At 41.8% G+C, this 11,378-nt stretch overlaps 48 non-coding genes and 2 pseudogenes across 48 annotated transcripts; all 50 read left to right on the top strand.

Annotated features, from left to right (window-relative positions):
• The first annotated feature begins 78 nt into the window (after positions 1-78).
• LOC134888861 (5S ribosomal RNA) lies at positions 79-197 on the top strand (annotated as a pseudogene).
• A 107-nt stretch (positions 198-304) lies between these two features.
• Positions 305-423, top strand: LOC134893012 (5S ribosomal RNA). Its single transcript, XR_010171628.1, has one exon. It is a non-coding gene; the product is annotated as a 5S ribosomal RNA (ribosomal RNA).
• Positions 424-530: 107 nt separating this feature from the next.
• Positions 531-649, top strand: LOC134892999 (5S ribosomal RNA). Its single transcript, XR_010171626.1, has one exon. It is a non-coding gene; the product is annotated as a 5S ribosomal RNA (ribosomal RNA).
• Positions 650-756: 107 nt separating this feature from the next.
• On the top strand, positions 757-875 carry LOC134892988 (5S ribosomal RNA). Its single transcript, XR_010171625.1, has one exon. It is a non-coding gene; the product is annotated as a 5S ribosomal RNA (ribosomal RNA).
• A 107-nt stretch (positions 876-982) lies between these two features.
• On the top strand, positions 983-1,101 carry LOC135063949 (5S ribosomal RNA). Its single transcript, XR_010250268.1, has one exon. It is a non-coding gene; the product is annotated as a 5S ribosomal RNA (ribosomal RNA).
• Positions 1,102-1,208: 107 nt separating this feature from the next.
• Positions 1,209-1,327, top strand: LOC134892977 (5S ribosomal RNA). Its single transcript, XR_010171624.1, has one exon. It is a non-coding gene; the product is annotated as a 5S ribosomal RNA (ribosomal RNA).
• Positions 1,328-1,434: 107 nt separating this feature from the next.
• On the top strand, positions 1,435-1,553 carry LOC135061198 (5S ribosomal RNA). The gene has a single exon (XR_010247587.1). It is a non-coding gene; the product is annotated as a 5S ribosomal RNA (ribosomal RNA).
• Positions 1,554-1,660: 107 nt separating this feature from the next.
• On the top strand, positions 1,661-1,779 carry LOC135061756 (5S ribosomal RNA). The gene has a single exon (XR_010248128.1). It is a non-coding gene; the product is annotated as a 5S ribosomal RNA (ribosomal RNA).
• A 107-nt stretch (positions 1,780-1,886) lies between these two features.
• Positions 1,887-2,005, top strand: LOC134892965 (5S ribosomal RNA). Its single transcript, XR_010171623.1, has one exon. It is a non-coding gene; the product is annotated as a 5S ribosomal RNA (ribosomal RNA).
• A 107-nt stretch (positions 2,006-2,112) lies between these two features.
• Positions 2,113-2,231, top strand: LOC135069742 (5S ribosomal RNA). Its single transcript, XR_010255926.1, has one exon. It is a non-coding gene; the product is annotated as a 5S ribosomal RNA (ribosomal RNA).
• A 107-nt stretch (positions 2,232-2,338) lies between these two features.
• Positions 2,339-2,457, top strand: LOC134884713 (5S ribosomal RNA). The gene has a single exon (XR_010168850.1). It is a non-coding gene; the product is annotated as a 5S ribosomal RNA (ribosomal RNA).
• Positions 2,458-2,564: 107 nt separating this feature from the next.
• On the top strand, positions 2,565-2,683 carry LOC135066195 (5S ribosomal RNA). The gene has a single exon (XR_010252449.1). It is a non-coding gene; the product is annotated as a 5S ribosomal RNA (ribosomal RNA).
• A 107-nt stretch (positions 2,684-2,790) lies between these two features.
• LOC134888860 (5S ribosomal RNA) lies at positions 2,791-2,909 on the top strand (annotated as a pseudogene).
• A 107-nt stretch (positions 2,910-3,016) lies between these two features.
• Positions 3,017-3,135, top strand: LOC134892954 (5S ribosomal RNA). The gene has a single exon (XR_010171622.1). It is a non-coding gene; the product is annotated as a 5S ribosomal RNA (ribosomal RNA).
• A 107-nt stretch (positions 3,136-3,242) lies between these two features.
• On the top strand, positions 3,243-3,361 carry LOC134892943 (5S ribosomal RNA). Its single transcript, XR_010171621.1, has one exon. It is a non-coding gene; the product is annotated as a 5S ribosomal RNA (ribosomal RNA).
• Positions 3,362-3,468: 107 nt separating this feature from the next.
• LOC134892932 (5S ribosomal RNA) lies at positions 3,469-3,587 on the top strand. The gene has a single exon (XR_010171620.1). It is a non-coding gene; the product is annotated as a 5S ribosomal RNA (ribosomal RNA).
• Positions 3,588-3,694: 107 nt separating this feature from the next.
• LOC135060245 (5S ribosomal RNA) lies at positions 3,695-3,813 on the top strand. Its single transcript, XR_010246637.1, has one exon. It is a non-coding gene; the product is annotated as a 5S ribosomal RNA (ribosomal RNA).
• Positions 3,814-3,920: 107 nt separating this feature from the next.
• On the top strand, positions 3,921-4,039 carry LOC135063947 (5S ribosomal RNA). Its single transcript, XR_010250266.1, has one exon. It is a non-coding gene; the product is annotated as a 5S ribosomal RNA (ribosomal RNA).
• Positions 4,040-4,146: 107 nt separating this feature from the next.
• Positions 4,147-4,265, top strand: LOC134901634 (5S ribosomal RNA). Its single transcript, XR_010175121.1, has one exon. It is a non-coding gene; the product is annotated as a 5S ribosomal RNA (ribosomal RNA).
• A 107-nt stretch (positions 4,266-4,372) lies between these two features.
• On the top strand, positions 4,373-4,491 carry LOC134892920 (5S ribosomal RNA). The gene has a single exon (XR_010171619.1). It is a non-coding gene; the product is annotated as a 5S ribosomal RNA (ribosomal RNA).
• A 107-nt stretch (positions 4,492-4,598) lies between these two features.
• LOC135061754 (5S ribosomal RNA) lies at positions 4,599-4,717 on the top strand. Its single transcript, XR_010248126.1, has one exon. It is a non-coding gene; the product is annotated as a 5S ribosomal RNA (ribosomal RNA).
• Positions 4,718-4,824: 107 nt separating this feature from the next.
• Positions 4,825-4,943, top strand: LOC134902158 (5S ribosomal RNA). The gene has a single exon (XR_010175630.1). It is a non-coding gene; the product is annotated as a 5S ribosomal RNA (ribosomal RNA).
• A 107-nt stretch (positions 4,944-5,050) lies between these two features.
• On the top strand, positions 5,051-5,169 carry LOC135069741 (5S ribosomal RNA). Its single transcript, XR_010255925.1, has one exon. It is a non-coding gene; the product is annotated as a 5S ribosomal RNA (ribosomal RNA).
• Positions 5,170-5,276: 107 nt separating this feature from the next.
• LOC134884712 (5S ribosomal RNA) lies at positions 5,277-5,395 on the top strand. The gene has a single exon (XR_010168849.1). It is a non-coding gene; the product is annotated as a 5S ribosomal RNA (ribosomal RNA).
• A 107-nt stretch (positions 5,396-5,502) lies between these two features.
• LOC135066917 (5S ribosomal RNA) lies at positions 5,503-5,621 on the top strand. Its single transcript, XR_010253152.1, has one exon. It is a non-coding gene; the product is annotated as a 5S ribosomal RNA (ribosomal RNA).
• Positions 5,622-5,728: 107 nt separating this feature from the next.
• LOC135065743 (5S ribosomal RNA) lies at positions 5,729-5,847 on the top strand. Its single transcript, XR_010252016.1, has one exon. It is a non-coding gene; the product is annotated as a 5S ribosomal RNA (ribosomal RNA).
• A 107-nt stretch (positions 5,848-5,954) lies between these two features.
• LOC135062573 (5S ribosomal RNA) lies at positions 5,955-6,073 on the top strand. The gene has a single exon (XR_010248920.1). It is a non-coding gene; the product is annotated as a 5S ribosomal RNA (ribosomal RNA).
• A 107-nt stretch (positions 6,074-6,180) lies between these two features.
• Positions 6,181-6,299, top strand: LOC135063861 (5S ribosomal RNA). Its single transcript, XR_010250182.1, has one exon. It is a non-coding gene; the product is annotated as a 5S ribosomal RNA (ribosomal RNA).
• A 107-nt stretch (positions 6,300-6,406) lies between these two features.
• Positions 6,407-6,525, top strand: LOC134892908 (5S ribosomal RNA). The gene has a single exon (XR_010171618.1). It is a non-coding gene; the product is annotated as a 5S ribosomal RNA (ribosomal RNA).
• A 107-nt stretch (positions 6,526-6,632) lies between these two features.
• Positions 6,633-6,751, top strand: LOC134901890 (5S ribosomal RNA). Its single transcript, XR_010175366.1, has one exon. It is a non-coding gene; the product is annotated as a 5S ribosomal RNA (ribosomal RNA).
• A 108-nt stretch (positions 6,752-6,859) lies between these two features.
• Positions 6,860-6,978, top strand: LOC135065742 (5S ribosomal RNA). The gene has a single exon (XR_010252015.1). It is a non-coding gene; the product is annotated as a 5S ribosomal RNA (ribosomal RNA).
• A 107-nt stretch (positions 6,979-7,085) lies between these two features.
• Positions 7,086-7,204, top strand: LOC135063860 (5S ribosomal RNA). The gene has a single exon (XR_010250181.1). It is a non-coding gene; the product is annotated as a 5S ribosomal RNA (ribosomal RNA).
• A 107-nt stretch (positions 7,205-7,311) lies between these two features.
• On the top strand, positions 7,312-7,430 carry LOC135062458 (5S ribosomal RNA). Its single transcript, XR_010248807.1, has one exon. It is a non-coding gene; the product is annotated as a 5S ribosomal RNA (ribosomal RNA).
• Positions 7,431-7,537: 107 nt separating this feature from the next.
• On the top strand, positions 7,538-7,656 carry LOC135063946 (5S ribosomal RNA). Its single transcript, XR_010250265.1, has one exon. It is a non-coding gene; the product is annotated as a 5S ribosomal RNA (ribosomal RNA).
• Positions 7,657-7,763: 107 nt separating this feature from the next.
• On the top strand, positions 7,764-7,882 carry LOC135060244 (5S ribosomal RNA). Its single transcript, XR_010246636.1, has one exon. It is a non-coding gene; the product is annotated as a 5S ribosomal RNA (ribosomal RNA).
• A 107-nt stretch (positions 7,883-7,989) lies between these two features.
• Positions 7,990-8,108, top strand: LOC135060647 (5S ribosomal RNA). The gene has a single exon (XR_010247040.1). It is a non-coding gene; the product is annotated as a 5S ribosomal RNA (ribosomal RNA).
• Positions 8,109-8,215: 107 nt separating this feature from the next.
• Positions 8,216-8,334, top strand: LOC135069740 (5S ribosomal RNA). The gene has a single exon (XR_010255924.1). It is a non-coding gene; the product is annotated as a 5S ribosomal RNA (ribosomal RNA).
• Positions 8,335-8,441: 107 nt separating this feature from the next.
• Positions 8,442-8,560, top strand: LOC134884711 (5S ribosomal RNA). The gene has a single exon (XR_010168848.1). It is a non-coding gene; the product is annotated as a 5S ribosomal RNA (ribosomal RNA).
• Positions 8,561-8,667: 107 nt separating this feature from the next.
• On the top strand, positions 8,668-8,786 carry LOC135066915 (5S ribosomal RNA). The gene has a single exon (XR_010253150.1). It is a non-coding gene; the product is annotated as a 5S ribosomal RNA (ribosomal RNA).
• Positions 8,787-8,893: 107 nt separating this feature from the next.
• On the top strand, positions 8,894-9,012 carry LOC135065741 (5S ribosomal RNA). Its single transcript, XR_010252014.1, has one exon. It is a non-coding gene; the product is annotated as a 5S ribosomal RNA (ribosomal RNA).
• A 107-nt stretch (positions 9,013-9,119) lies between these two features.
• LOC135062572 (5S ribosomal RNA) lies at positions 9,120-9,238 on the top strand. Its single transcript, XR_010248919.1, has one exon. It is a non-coding gene; the product is annotated as a 5S ribosomal RNA (ribosomal RNA).
• A 107-nt stretch (positions 9,239-9,345) lies between these two features.
• LOC135063859 (5S ribosomal RNA) lies at positions 9,346-9,464 on the top strand. The gene has a single exon (XR_010250180.1). It is a non-coding gene; the product is annotated as a 5S ribosomal RNA (ribosomal RNA).
• A 107-nt stretch (positions 9,465-9,571) lies between these two features.
• LOC134892896 (5S ribosomal RNA) lies at positions 9,572-9,690 on the top strand. The gene has a single exon (XR_010171616.1). It is a non-coding gene; the product is annotated as a 5S ribosomal RNA (ribosomal RNA).
• Positions 9,691-9,797: 107 nt separating this feature from the next.
• On the top strand, positions 9,798-9,916 carry LOC134901889 (5S ribosomal RNA). The gene has a single exon (XR_010175365.1). It is a non-coding gene; the product is annotated as a 5S ribosomal RNA (ribosomal RNA).
• A 108-nt stretch (positions 9,917-10,024) lies between these two features.
• Positions 10,025-10,143, top strand: LOC135065740 (5S ribosomal RNA). Its single transcript, XR_010252013.1, has one exon. It is a non-coding gene; the product is annotated as a 5S ribosomal RNA (ribosomal RNA).
• A 107-nt stretch (positions 10,144-10,250) lies between these two features.
• Positions 10,251-10,369, top strand: LOC135063858 (5S ribosomal RNA). The gene has a single exon (XR_010250179.1). It is a non-coding gene; the product is annotated as a 5S ribosomal RNA (ribosomal RNA).
• A 107-nt stretch (positions 10,370-10,476) lies between these two features.
• On the top strand, positions 10,477-10,595 carry LOC135062457 (5S ribosomal RNA). The gene has a single exon (XR_010248806.1). It is a non-coding gene; the product is annotated as a 5S ribosomal RNA (ribosomal RNA).
• A 107-nt stretch (positions 10,596-10,702) lies between these two features.
• LOC135063945 (5S ribosomal RNA) lies at positions 10,703-10,821 on the top strand. Its single transcript, XR_010250264.1, has one exon. It is a non-coding gene; the product is annotated as a 5S ribosomal RNA (ribosomal RNA).
• Positions 10,822-10,928: 107 nt separating this feature from the next.
• Positions 10,929-11,047, top strand: LOC135060243 (5S ribosomal RNA). Its single transcript, XR_010246635.1, has one exon. It is a non-coding gene; the product is annotated as a 5S ribosomal RNA (ribosomal RNA).
• A 107-nt stretch (positions 11,048-11,154) lies between these two features.
• LOC135063944 (5S ribosomal RNA) lies at positions 11,155-11,273 on the top strand. The gene has a single exon (XR_010250263.1). It is a non-coding gene; the product is annotated as a 5S ribosomal RNA (ribosomal RNA).
• Positions 11,274-11,378: the final 105 nt, after the last annotated feature.

Here is an 11,378-nt window from a genome sequence, read left to right as displayed (position 1 = left end):
TGCATTCCATTTTCAAACGTATTCATTTATGAACCAGTAGTTAGAAGTAGAAAAGTTCTAACAGAATCCACAAAGCTCATATACAGCCACACCACACTGGATACGCCCAATCTCATCTGATCTTTGAAGCTAAGCAGTGTTGGACCTGGTTAGTACTTGGATGGGAGACCACCTGGGAATACAAGGTGCTGTAGATATTTTTATACTGCCAACACCGTTCTGTTGATGCATTCCATTTTCAAACGTATTCATTTATGAACCAGTAGTTAGAAGTAGAAAAGTTCTAACAGAAACCATAAAGCTCATCTACAGCCACACCACACTGGATACGCCCAATCTCATCTGATCTTGGAAGCTAAGCAGTGTTGGGCCTGGTTAGTACTTGGATGGGAGACCACCTGGGAATACAAGGTGCTGTAGATATTTTTATACTGCCAACACCGTTCTGTTGATGCATTCCATTTTCAAACGTATTCATTTATGAACCAGTAGTTAGAAGTAGAAAAGTTCTAACAGAAACCATAAAGCTCATCTACAGCCACACCACACTGGATACGCCCAATCTCATCTGATCTTGGAAGCTAAGCAGTGTTGGGCCTGGTTAGTACTTGGATGGGAGACCACCTGGGAATACAAGGTGCTGTAGATATTTTTATACTGCCGACACCGTTCTGTTGATGCATTCCATTTTCAAACGTATTCATTTATGAACCAGTAGTTAGAAGTAGAAAAGTTCTAACAGAAACCACAAAGCTCATCTACAGCCACACCACACTGGATACGCCCAATCTCATCTGATCTTGGAAGCTAAGCAGTGTTGGGCCTGGTTAGTACTTGGATGGGAGACCACCTGGGAATACAAGGTGCTGTAGATAATGTTACACTGCCAACACCGTTCTGTTGATGCATTCCATTTTAAAACGTATTCATTTATGAACCAGTAGTTAGAAGTAGAAAAGTTCTAACAGAAACCACAAAGTTCATCTACAGCCAAGCCACACTGGATACGCCCAATCTCATCTGATCTTGGAAGATAAGCAGTGTTGGGCCTGGTTAGTACTTGGATGGGAGACCACCTGGGAACACAAGGTGCTGTAGATATTTTTATACTGCCAACACCGTTCTGTTGATGCATTCAATTTTCAAATGAATTCATTTATGAACCAGTAGTTAGAAGTAGAAAAGTTCTAACAGAAACCATAAAGCTCATCTACAGCCACACCACACTGGATACGCCCAATCTCATCTGATCTTGGAAGCTAAGCAGTGTTGGGCCTGGTTAGTACTTGGATGGGAGACCACCTGGGAATACAAGGTGCTGTAGATAATTTTATACTGCCAACACCGTTCTGTTGATGCATTCCATTTTAAAACGTATTCATTTATGAACCAGTAATTAGAAGTAGAAAAGTTCTAACAGAAACCACAAAGCTCATCTACAGCCACATCACACTGGATACGCCCAATCTCATCTGATCTTGGAAGCTAAGCAGTGTTGGGCCTGGTTAGTACTTGGATGGGAGACCACCTGGGAATACAAGGTGCTGTAGATATTTTTATACTGCCAACACCGTTCTGTTGATGCATTCCATTTTCAAACGTATTCATTTATGAACCAGTAGTTAGAAGTAGAAAAGTTCTAACAGAAACCACAAAGCTCATCTACAGCCACACCACGCTGGATACGCCCAATCTCATCTGATCTTGGAAGCTAAGCAGTGTTGGGCCTGGTTAGTACTTGGATGGGAGACCACCTGGGAGTACAAGGTGCTGTAGATATTTTTATACTGCCAACACCGTTCTGTTGATGCATTCCATTTTCAAACGTATTCATTTATGAACCAGTAGTTAGAAGTAGAAAAGTTCTAACAGAAACCATATAGCTCATCTACAGCCACACCACACTGGATACGCCCAATCTCATCTGATCTTGGAAGCTAAGCAGTGTTGGGCCTGGTTAGTACTTGGATGGGAGACCACCTGGGAATACAAGGTGCTGTAGATAATTTTATACTGCCAACACCGTTCTGTTGATGCATTCCATTTTAAAACGTATTCATTTATGAACCAGTAGTTAGAAGTAGAAAAGTTCTAACAGAAACCACAAAGTTCATGTACAGCCAAGCCACACTGGATACGCCCAATCTCATCTGATCTTGGAAGCTAAGCAGTGTTGGGCCTGGTTAGTACTTGGATGGGAGACCACCTGGGAATACAAGGTGCTGTAGATATTTTTATACTACCAACACCGTTCTGTTGATGCATTCCATTTTCAAACGTATTCATTTATGAATCAGTAGTTAGAAGTAGAAAAGTACTAACCGAAACTATAAAGCTCTTATACAGCCACACCACACTGGATATGCCCAATCTCATCTGATCTTGGAAGCTAAGCAGTGTTGGGCCTGGTTAGTACTTGGATGGGAGACCACCTGGGAATACAAGGTGCTGTAGATATTTTTATACTGCCAACACCGTTCTGTTGATGCATTCCATTTTCAAACGTATTCATTTATGAACCAGTAGTTAGAAGTAGAAAAGTTCTAACAGAAACCACAAAGCTCATCTACAGCCACACCACACTGGATACGCCCAATCTCATCTGATCTTGGAAGATAAGCAGTATTGGGCCTGGTTAGTACTTGGATGGGAGACCACCTGGGAATACAAGGTGCTGTAGATATTTTTATACTGCCAACACCGTTCTGTTGATGCATTCCATTTTCAAACGTATTCATTTATGAACCAGTAGTTAGAAGTAGAAAAGTTCTAACAGAATCCACAAAGCTCATATACAGCCACACCACACTGGATACGCCCAATCTCATCTGATCTTTGAAGCTAAGCAGTGTTGGACCTGGTTAGTACTTGGATGGGAGACCACCTGGGAATACAAGGTGCTGTAGATATTTTTATACTGCCAACACCGTTCTGTTGATGCATTCCATTTTCAAACGTATTCATTTATGAACCAGTAGTTAGAAGTAGAAAAGTTCTAACAGAAACCATAAAGCTCATCTACAGCCACACCACACTGGATACGCCCAATCTCATCTGATCTTGGAAGCTAAGCAGTGTTGGGCCTGGTTAGTACTTGGATGGGAGACCACCTGGGAATACAAGGTGCTGTAGATATTTTTATACTGCCAACACCGTTCTGTTGATGCATTCCATTTTCAAACGTATTCATTTATGAACCAGTAGTTAGAAGTAGAAAAGTTCTAACAGAAACCATAAAGCTCATCTACAGCCACACCACACTGGATACGCCCAATCTCATCTGATCTTGGAAGCTAAGCAGTGTTGGGCCTGGTTAGTACTTGGATGGGAGACCACCTGGGAATACAAGGTGCTGTAGATATTTTTATACTGCCGACACCGTTCTGTTGATGCATTCCATTTTCAAACATATTCATTTATGAACCAGTAGTTAGAAGTAGAAAAGTTCTAACAGAAACCACAAAGCTCATCTACAGCCACACCACACTGGATACGCCCAATCTCATCTGATCTTGGAAGCTAAGCAGTGTTGGGCCTGGTTAGTACTTGGATGGGAGACCACCTGGGAATACAAGGTGCTGTAGATATTTTTATACTGCCAACACCGTTCTGTTGATGCATTCCATTTTCAAACGTATTCATTTATGAACCAGTAGTTAGAAGTAGAAAAGTTCTAACAGAAACCACAAAACTCATCTACAGCCAAACCACACTGGATACGCTCAATCTCATCTGATCTTGGAAGCTAAGCAGTGTTGGGCCTGGTTAGTACTTGGATGGGAGACCACCTGGGAATACAAGGTGCTGTAGATAATGTTACACTGCCAACACCGTTCTGTTGATGCATTCCATTTTAAAACGTATTCATTTATGAACCAGTAGTTAGAAGTAGAAAAGTTCTAACAGAAACCACAAAGTTCATCTACAGCCAAGCCACACTGGATACGCCCAATCTCATCTGATCTTGGAAGATAAGCAGTGTTGGGCCTGGTTAGTACTTGGATGGGAGACCACCTGGGAACACAAGGTGCTGTAGATATTTTTATACTGCCAACACCGTTCTGTTGATGCATTCAATTTTCAAATGAATTCATTTATGAACCAGTAGTTAGAAGTAGAAAAGTTCTAACAGAAACCATAAAGCTCATCTACAGCCACACCACACTGGATACGCCCAATCTCATCTGATCTTGGAAGCTAAGCAGTGTTGGGCCTGGTAAGTACTTGGATGGGAGACCACCTGGGAATACAAGGTGCTGTAGATAATTTTATACTGCCAACACCGTTCTGTTGATGCATTCCATTTTAAAACGTATTCATTTATGAACCAGTAATTAGAAGTAGAAAAGTTCTAACAGAAACCACAAAGCTCATCTACAGCCACACCACACTGGATACGCCCAATCTCATCTGATCTTGGAAGCTAAGCAGTGTTGGGCCTGGTTAGTACTTGGATGGGAGACCACCTGGGAATACAAGGTGCTGTAGATATTTTTATACTGCCAACACCGTTCTGTTGATGCATTCCATTTTCAAACGTATTCATTTATGAACCAGTAGTTAGAAGTAGAAAAGTTCTAACAGAAACCACAAAGCTCATCTACAGCCACACCACGCTGGATACGCCCAATCTCATCTGATCTTGGAAGCTAAGCAGTGTTGGGCCTGGTTAGTACTTGGATGGGAGACCACCTGGGAGTACAAGGTGCTGTAGATATTTTTATACTGCCAACACCGTTCTGTTGATGCATTCCATTTTCAAACGTATTCATTTATGAACCAGTAGTTAGAAGTAGAAAAGTTCTAACAGAAACCATATAGCTCATTTACAGCCACACCACACTGGATACGCCCAATCTCATCTGATCTTGGAAGCTAAGCAGTGTTGGGCCTGGTTAGTACTTGGATGGGAGACCACCTGGGAATACAAGGTGCTGTAGATAATTTTATACTGCCAACACCGTTCTGTTGATGCATTCCATTTTAAAACGTATTCATTTATGAACCAGTAGTTAGAAGTAGAAAAGTTCTAACAGAAACCACAAAGTTCATGTACAGCCAAGCCACACTGGATACGCCCAATCTCATCTGATCTTGGAAGCTAAGCAGTGTTGGGCCTGGTTAGTACTTGGATGGGAGACCACCTGGGAATACAAGGTGCTGTAGATATTTTTATACTACCAACACCGTTCTGTTGATGCATTCCATTTTCAAACGTATTCATTTATGAATCAGTAGTTAGAAGTAGAAAAGTACTAACCGAAACTATAAAGCTCTTATACAGCCACACCACACTGGATATGCCCAATCTCATCTGATCTTGGAAGCTAAGCAGTGTTGGGCCTGGTTAGTACTTGGATGGGAGACCACCTGGGAATACAAGGTGCTGTAGATATTTTTATACTGCCAACACCGTTCTGTTGATGCATTCCATTTTCAAACGTATTCATTTATGAACCAGTAGTTTGAAGTAGAAAAGTTCTAACAGAAACCACAAAGCTCATCTACAGCCACACCACACTGGATACGCCCAATCTCATCTGATCTTCGAAGCTAAGCAGTGTTGGGCCTGGTTAGTACTTGGATGGGAGACCACCTGGGAATACAAGGTGCTGTAGATATTTTTATACTGCCAACACCGTTCTGTTGATGCATTCCATTTTCAAACGTATTCATTTATGAACCAGTAGTTAGAAGTAGAAAAGTTCTAACAGAAACCATAAAGCTCATCTACAGCCACACCACACTGGATACGCCCAATCTCATCTGGTCTTGGAAGCTAAGCAGTGTTGGGCCTGGTTAGTACTTGGATGGGAAACCACCTGGGAATACAAGGTGCTGTAGATATTTTTATACTGCCAACACCGTTCTGTTGATGCATTCCATTTTCAAACGTATTCATTTATGAACCAGTAGTTAGAAGTAGAAAAGTTCTAACAGAAACCACAAAGCTCATCTACAGCCACACCACGCTGGATACGCCCAATCTCATCTGATCTTGGAAGCTAAGCAGTGTTGGGCCTGGTTAGTACTTGGCTGGGAGACCACCTGGGAATACAAGGTGCTGTAGATATTTTTATACTGCCAACACCGTTCTGTTGATGCATTCCATTTTAAAACGTATTCATTTATGAACCAGTAGTTAGAAGTAGAAAAGTTCTAACAGAAACCACAAAGCTTATCTACAGCCACACCACACTGGATACGCCCAATCTCATCTGATCTTGGAAGCTAAGCAGTATTGGGCCTGGTTAGTACTTGGATGGGAGACCACCTGGGAATACAAGGTGCTGTAGATATTTTTATACTGCCAACACCGTTCTGTTGATGCATTCCATTTTCAAACGTATTCATTTATGAACCAGTAGTTAGAAGTAGAAAAGTTCTAACAGAAACCGCAAAGCTCATCTACAGCCACACCACACTGGATACGCCCAATCTCATCTGATCTTGGAAGCTAAGCAGTGTTGGGCCTGGTTAGTACTTGGATGGGAGACCACCTGGGAATACAAGGTGCTGTAGATATTTTTATAATGCCAACACCGTTCTGTTGATGCATTCCATTTTCAAACGTATTCATTTATGAACCAGTAGTTAGAAGTAGAAAAGTTCTAACAGAAACCATAAAGCTCATCTACAGCCACACCACACTGGATACGCCCAATCTCATCTGATCTTGGAAGCTAAGCAGTGTTGGGCCTGGTTAGTACTTGGATGGGAGACCACCTGGGAATACAAGGTGCTGTAGACTTTTTTTATACTACCAACACCGTTCTGTTGATGCATTCCATTTTAAAACGTATTCATTTATGAACCAGTAGTTAGAAGTAGAAAAGTTCTAACAGAAACCACAAAGCTCATCTACAGCCACACCACACTGGATACGCCCAATCTCATCTGGTCTTGGAAGCTAAGCAGTGTTGGGCCTGGTTAGTACTTGGATGGGAAACCACCTGGGAATACAAGGTGCTGTAGATATTTTTATACTGCCAACACCGTTCTGTTGATGCATTCCATTTTCAAACGTATTCATTTATGAACCAGTAGTTAGAATTAGAAAAGTTCTAACAGAAACCACAAAGCTTATCTACAGCCACACCACACTGGATACGCCCAATCTCATCTGATCTTGGAAGCTAAGCAGTATTGGGCCTGGTTAGTACTTGGATGGGAGACCACCTGGGAATACAAGGTGCTGTAGATATTTTTATACTGCCAACACCGTTCTGTTGATGCATTCCATTTTCAAACGTATTCATTTATGAACCAGTAGTTAGAAGTAGAAAAGTTCTAACAGAAACCACAAAGCTCATATACAGCCACACCACACTGGATACGCCCAATCTCATCTGATCTTGGAAGCTAAGCAGTGTTGGGCCTGGTTAGTACTTGGATGGGAGACCACCTGGGAATACAAGGTGCTGTAGATATTTTTATAATGCCAACACCGTTCTGTTGATGCATTCCATTTTCAAACGTATTCATTTATGAACCAGTAGTTAGAAGTAGAAAAGTTCTAACAGAAACCATAAAGCTCATCTACAGCCAAGCCACACTGGATACGCCCAATCTCATCTGATCTTGGAAGATAAGCAGTGTTGGGCCTGGTTAGTACTTGGATGGGAGACCACCTGGGAACACAAGGTGCTGTAGATATTTTTATACTGCCAACACCGTTCTGTTGATGCATTCCATTTTCAAACGTATTCATTTATGAACCAGTAGTTAGAAGTAGAAAAGTTCTAACAGAAACCACAAAACTCATCTACAGCCAAACCACACTGGATACGCTCAATCTCATCTGATCTTGGAAGCTAAGCAGTGTTGGGCCTGGTTAGTACTTGGATGGGAGACCACCTGGGAATACAAGGTGCTGTAGATAATGTTACACTGCCAACACCGTTCTGTTGATGCATTCCATTTTAAAACGTATTCATTTATGAACCAGTAGTTAGAAGTAGAAAAGTTCTAACAGAAACCACAAAGTTCATCTACAGCCAAGCCACACTGGATACGCCCAATCTCATCTGATCTTGGAAGCTAAGCAGTGTTGGGCCTGGTTAGTACTTGGATGGGAGACCACCTGGGAATACAAGGTGCTGTAGATAATTTTATACTGCCAACACCGTTCTGTTGATGCATTCCATTTTAAAACGTATTCATTTATGAACCAGTAGTTAGAAGTAGAAAAGTTCTAACAGAAACCACAAAGTTCATGTACAGCCAAGCCACACTGGATACGCCCAATCTCATCTGATCTTGGAAGCTAAGCAGTGTTGGGCCTGGTTAGTACTTGGATGGGAGACCACCTGGGAATACAAGGTGCTGTAGATATTTTTATACTACCAACACCGTTCTGTTGATGCATTCCATTTTCAAACGTATTCATTTATGAATCAGTAGTTAGAAGTAGAAAAGTACTAACCGAAACTATAAAGCTCTTATACAGCCACACCACACTGGATATGCCCAATCTCATCTGATCTTGGAAGCTAAGCAGTGTTGGGCCTGGTTAGTACTTGGATGGGAGACCACCTGGGAATACAAGGTGCTGTAGATATTTTTATACTGCCAACACCGTTCTGTTGATGCATTCCATTTTCAAACGTATTCATTTATGAACCAGTAGTTTGAAGTAGAAAAGTTCTAACAGAAACCACAAAGCTCATCTACAGCCACACCACACTGGATACGCCCAATCTCATCTGATCTTCGAAGCTAAGCAGTGTTGGGCCTGGTTAGTACTTGGATGGGAGACCACCTGGGAATACAAGGTGCTGTAGATATTTTTATACTGCCAACACCGTTCTGTTGATGCATTCCATTTTCAAACGTATTCATTTATGAACCAGTAGTTAGAAGTAGAAAAGTTCTAACAGAAACCATAAAGCTCATCTACAGCCACACCACACTGGATACGCCCAATCTCATCTGGTCTTGGAAGCTAAGCAGTGTTGGGCCTGGTTAGTACTTGGATGGGAAACCACCTGGGAATACAAGGTGCTGTAGATATTTTTATACTGCCAACACCGTTCTGTTGATGCATTCCATTTTCAAACGTATTCATTTATGAACCAGTAGTTAGAAGTAGAAAAGTTCTAACAGAAACCACAAAGCTCATCTACAGCCACACCACGCTGGATACGCCCAATCTCATCTGATCTTGGAAGCTAAGCAGTGTTGGGCCTGGTTAGTACTTGGCTGGGAGACCACCTGGGAATACAAGGTGCTGTAGATATTTTTATACTGCCAACACCGTTCTGTTGATGCATTCCATTTTAAAACGTATTCATTTATGAACCAGTAGTTAGAAGTAGAAAAGTTCTAACAGAAACCACAAAGCTTATCTACAGCCACACCACACTGGATACGCCCAATCTCATCTGATCTTGGAAGCTAAGCAGTATTGGGCCTGGTTAGTACTTGGATGGGAGACCACCTGGGAATACAAGGTGCTGTAGATATTTTTATACTGCCAACACCGTTCTGTTGATGCATTCCATTTTCAAACGTATTCATTTATGAACCAGTAGTTAGAAGTAGAAAAGTTCTAACAGAAACCACAAAGCTCATCTACAGCCACACCACACTGGATACGCCCAATCTCATCTGATCTTGGAAGCTAAGCAGTGTTGGGCCTGGTTAGTACTTGGATGGGAGACCACCTGGGAATACAAGGTGCTGTAGATATTTTTATAATGCCAACACCGTTCTGTTGATGCATTCCATTTTCAAACGTATTCATTTATGAACCAGTAGTTAGAAGTAGAAAAGTTCTAACAGAAACCATAAAGCTCATCTACAGCCACACCACACTGGATACGCCCAATCTCATCTGATCTTGGAAGCTAAGCAGTGTTGGGCCTGGTTAGTACTTGGATGGGAGACCACCTGGGAATACAAGGTGCTGTAGACTTTTTTTATACTACCAACACCGTTCTGTTGATGCATTCCATTTTAAAACGTATTCATTTATGAACCAGTAGTTAGAAGTAGAAAAGTTCTAACAGAAACCACAAAGCTCATCTACAGCCACACCACACTGGATACGCCCAATCTCATCTGGTCTTGGAAGCTAAGCAGTGTTGGGCCTGGTTAGTACTTGGATGGGAAACCACCTGGGAATACAAGGTGCTGTAGATATTTTTATACTGCCAACACCGTTCTGTTGATGCATTCCATTTTCAAACGTATTCATTTATGAACCAGTAGTTAGAAGTAGAAAAGTTCTAACAGAAACCACAAAGCTTATCTACAGCCACACCACACTGGATACGCCCAATCTCATCTGATCTTGGAAGCTAAGCAGTATTGGGCCTGGTTAGTACTTGGATGGGAGACCACCTGGGAATACAAGGTGCTGTAGATATTTTTATACTGCCAACACCGTTCTGTTGATGCATTCCATTTTCAAACGTATTCATTTATGAACCAGTAGTTAGAAGTAGAAAAGTTCTAACAGAAACCACAAAGCTCATATACAGCCACACCACACTGGATACGCCCAATCTCATCTGATCTTGGAAGCTAAGCAGTGTTGGGCCTGGTTAGTACTTGGATGGGAGACCACCTGGGAATACAAGGTGCTGTAGATATTTTTATAATGCCAACACCGTTCTGTTGATGCATTCCATTTTCAAACGTATTCATTTATGAACCAGTAGTTAGAAGTAGAAAAGTTCTAACAGAAACCATAAAGCTCATCTACAGCCAAGCCACACTGGATACGCCCAATCTCATCTGATCTTGGAAGATAAGCAGTGTTGGGCCTGGTTAGTACTTGGATGGGAGACCACCTGGGAACACAAGGTGCTGTAGATATTTTTATACTGCCAACACCGTTCTGTTGATGCATTCCATTTTCAAACGTATTCATTTATGAACCAGTAGTTAGAAGTAGAAAAGTTCTAACAGAAACCACAAAACTCATCTACAGCCAAACCACACTGGATACGCTCAATCTCATCTGATCTTGGAAGCTAAGCAGTGTTGGGCCTGGTTAGTACTTGGATGGGAGACCACCTGGGAATACAAGGTGCTGTAGATAATGTTACACTGCCAACACCGTTCTGTTGATGCATTCCATTTTAAAACGTATTCATTTATGAACCAGTAGTTAGAAGTAGAAAAGTTCTAACAGAAACCACAAAGTTCATCTACAGCCAAGCCACACTGGATACGCCCAATCTCATCTGATCTTGGAAGATAAGCAGTGTTGGGCCTGGTTAGTACTTGGATGGGAGACCACCTGGGAACACAAGGTGCTGTAGATATTTTTATACTGCCAACACCGTTCTGTTGATGCATTCAATTTTCAAATGAATTCATTTATGAACCAGTAGTTAGAAGTAGAAAAGTTCTAACAGAAACCATAAAGC

Source organism: Pseudophryne corroboree, chromosome 3 (assembly GCF_028390025.1).
Source record: "Pseudophryne corroboree isolate aPseCor3 chromosome 3, aPseCor3.hap2, whole genome shotgun sequence".
Classification (NCBI taxonomy): domain Eukaryota; kingdom Metazoa; phylum Chordata; class Amphibia; order Anura; family Myobatrachidae; genus Pseudophryne; species Pseudophryne corroboree.
The sequence above is the reverse complement of the archived record's forward strand: the minus strand, read 5'-3'. Positions and strand labels throughout refer to the sequence as shown.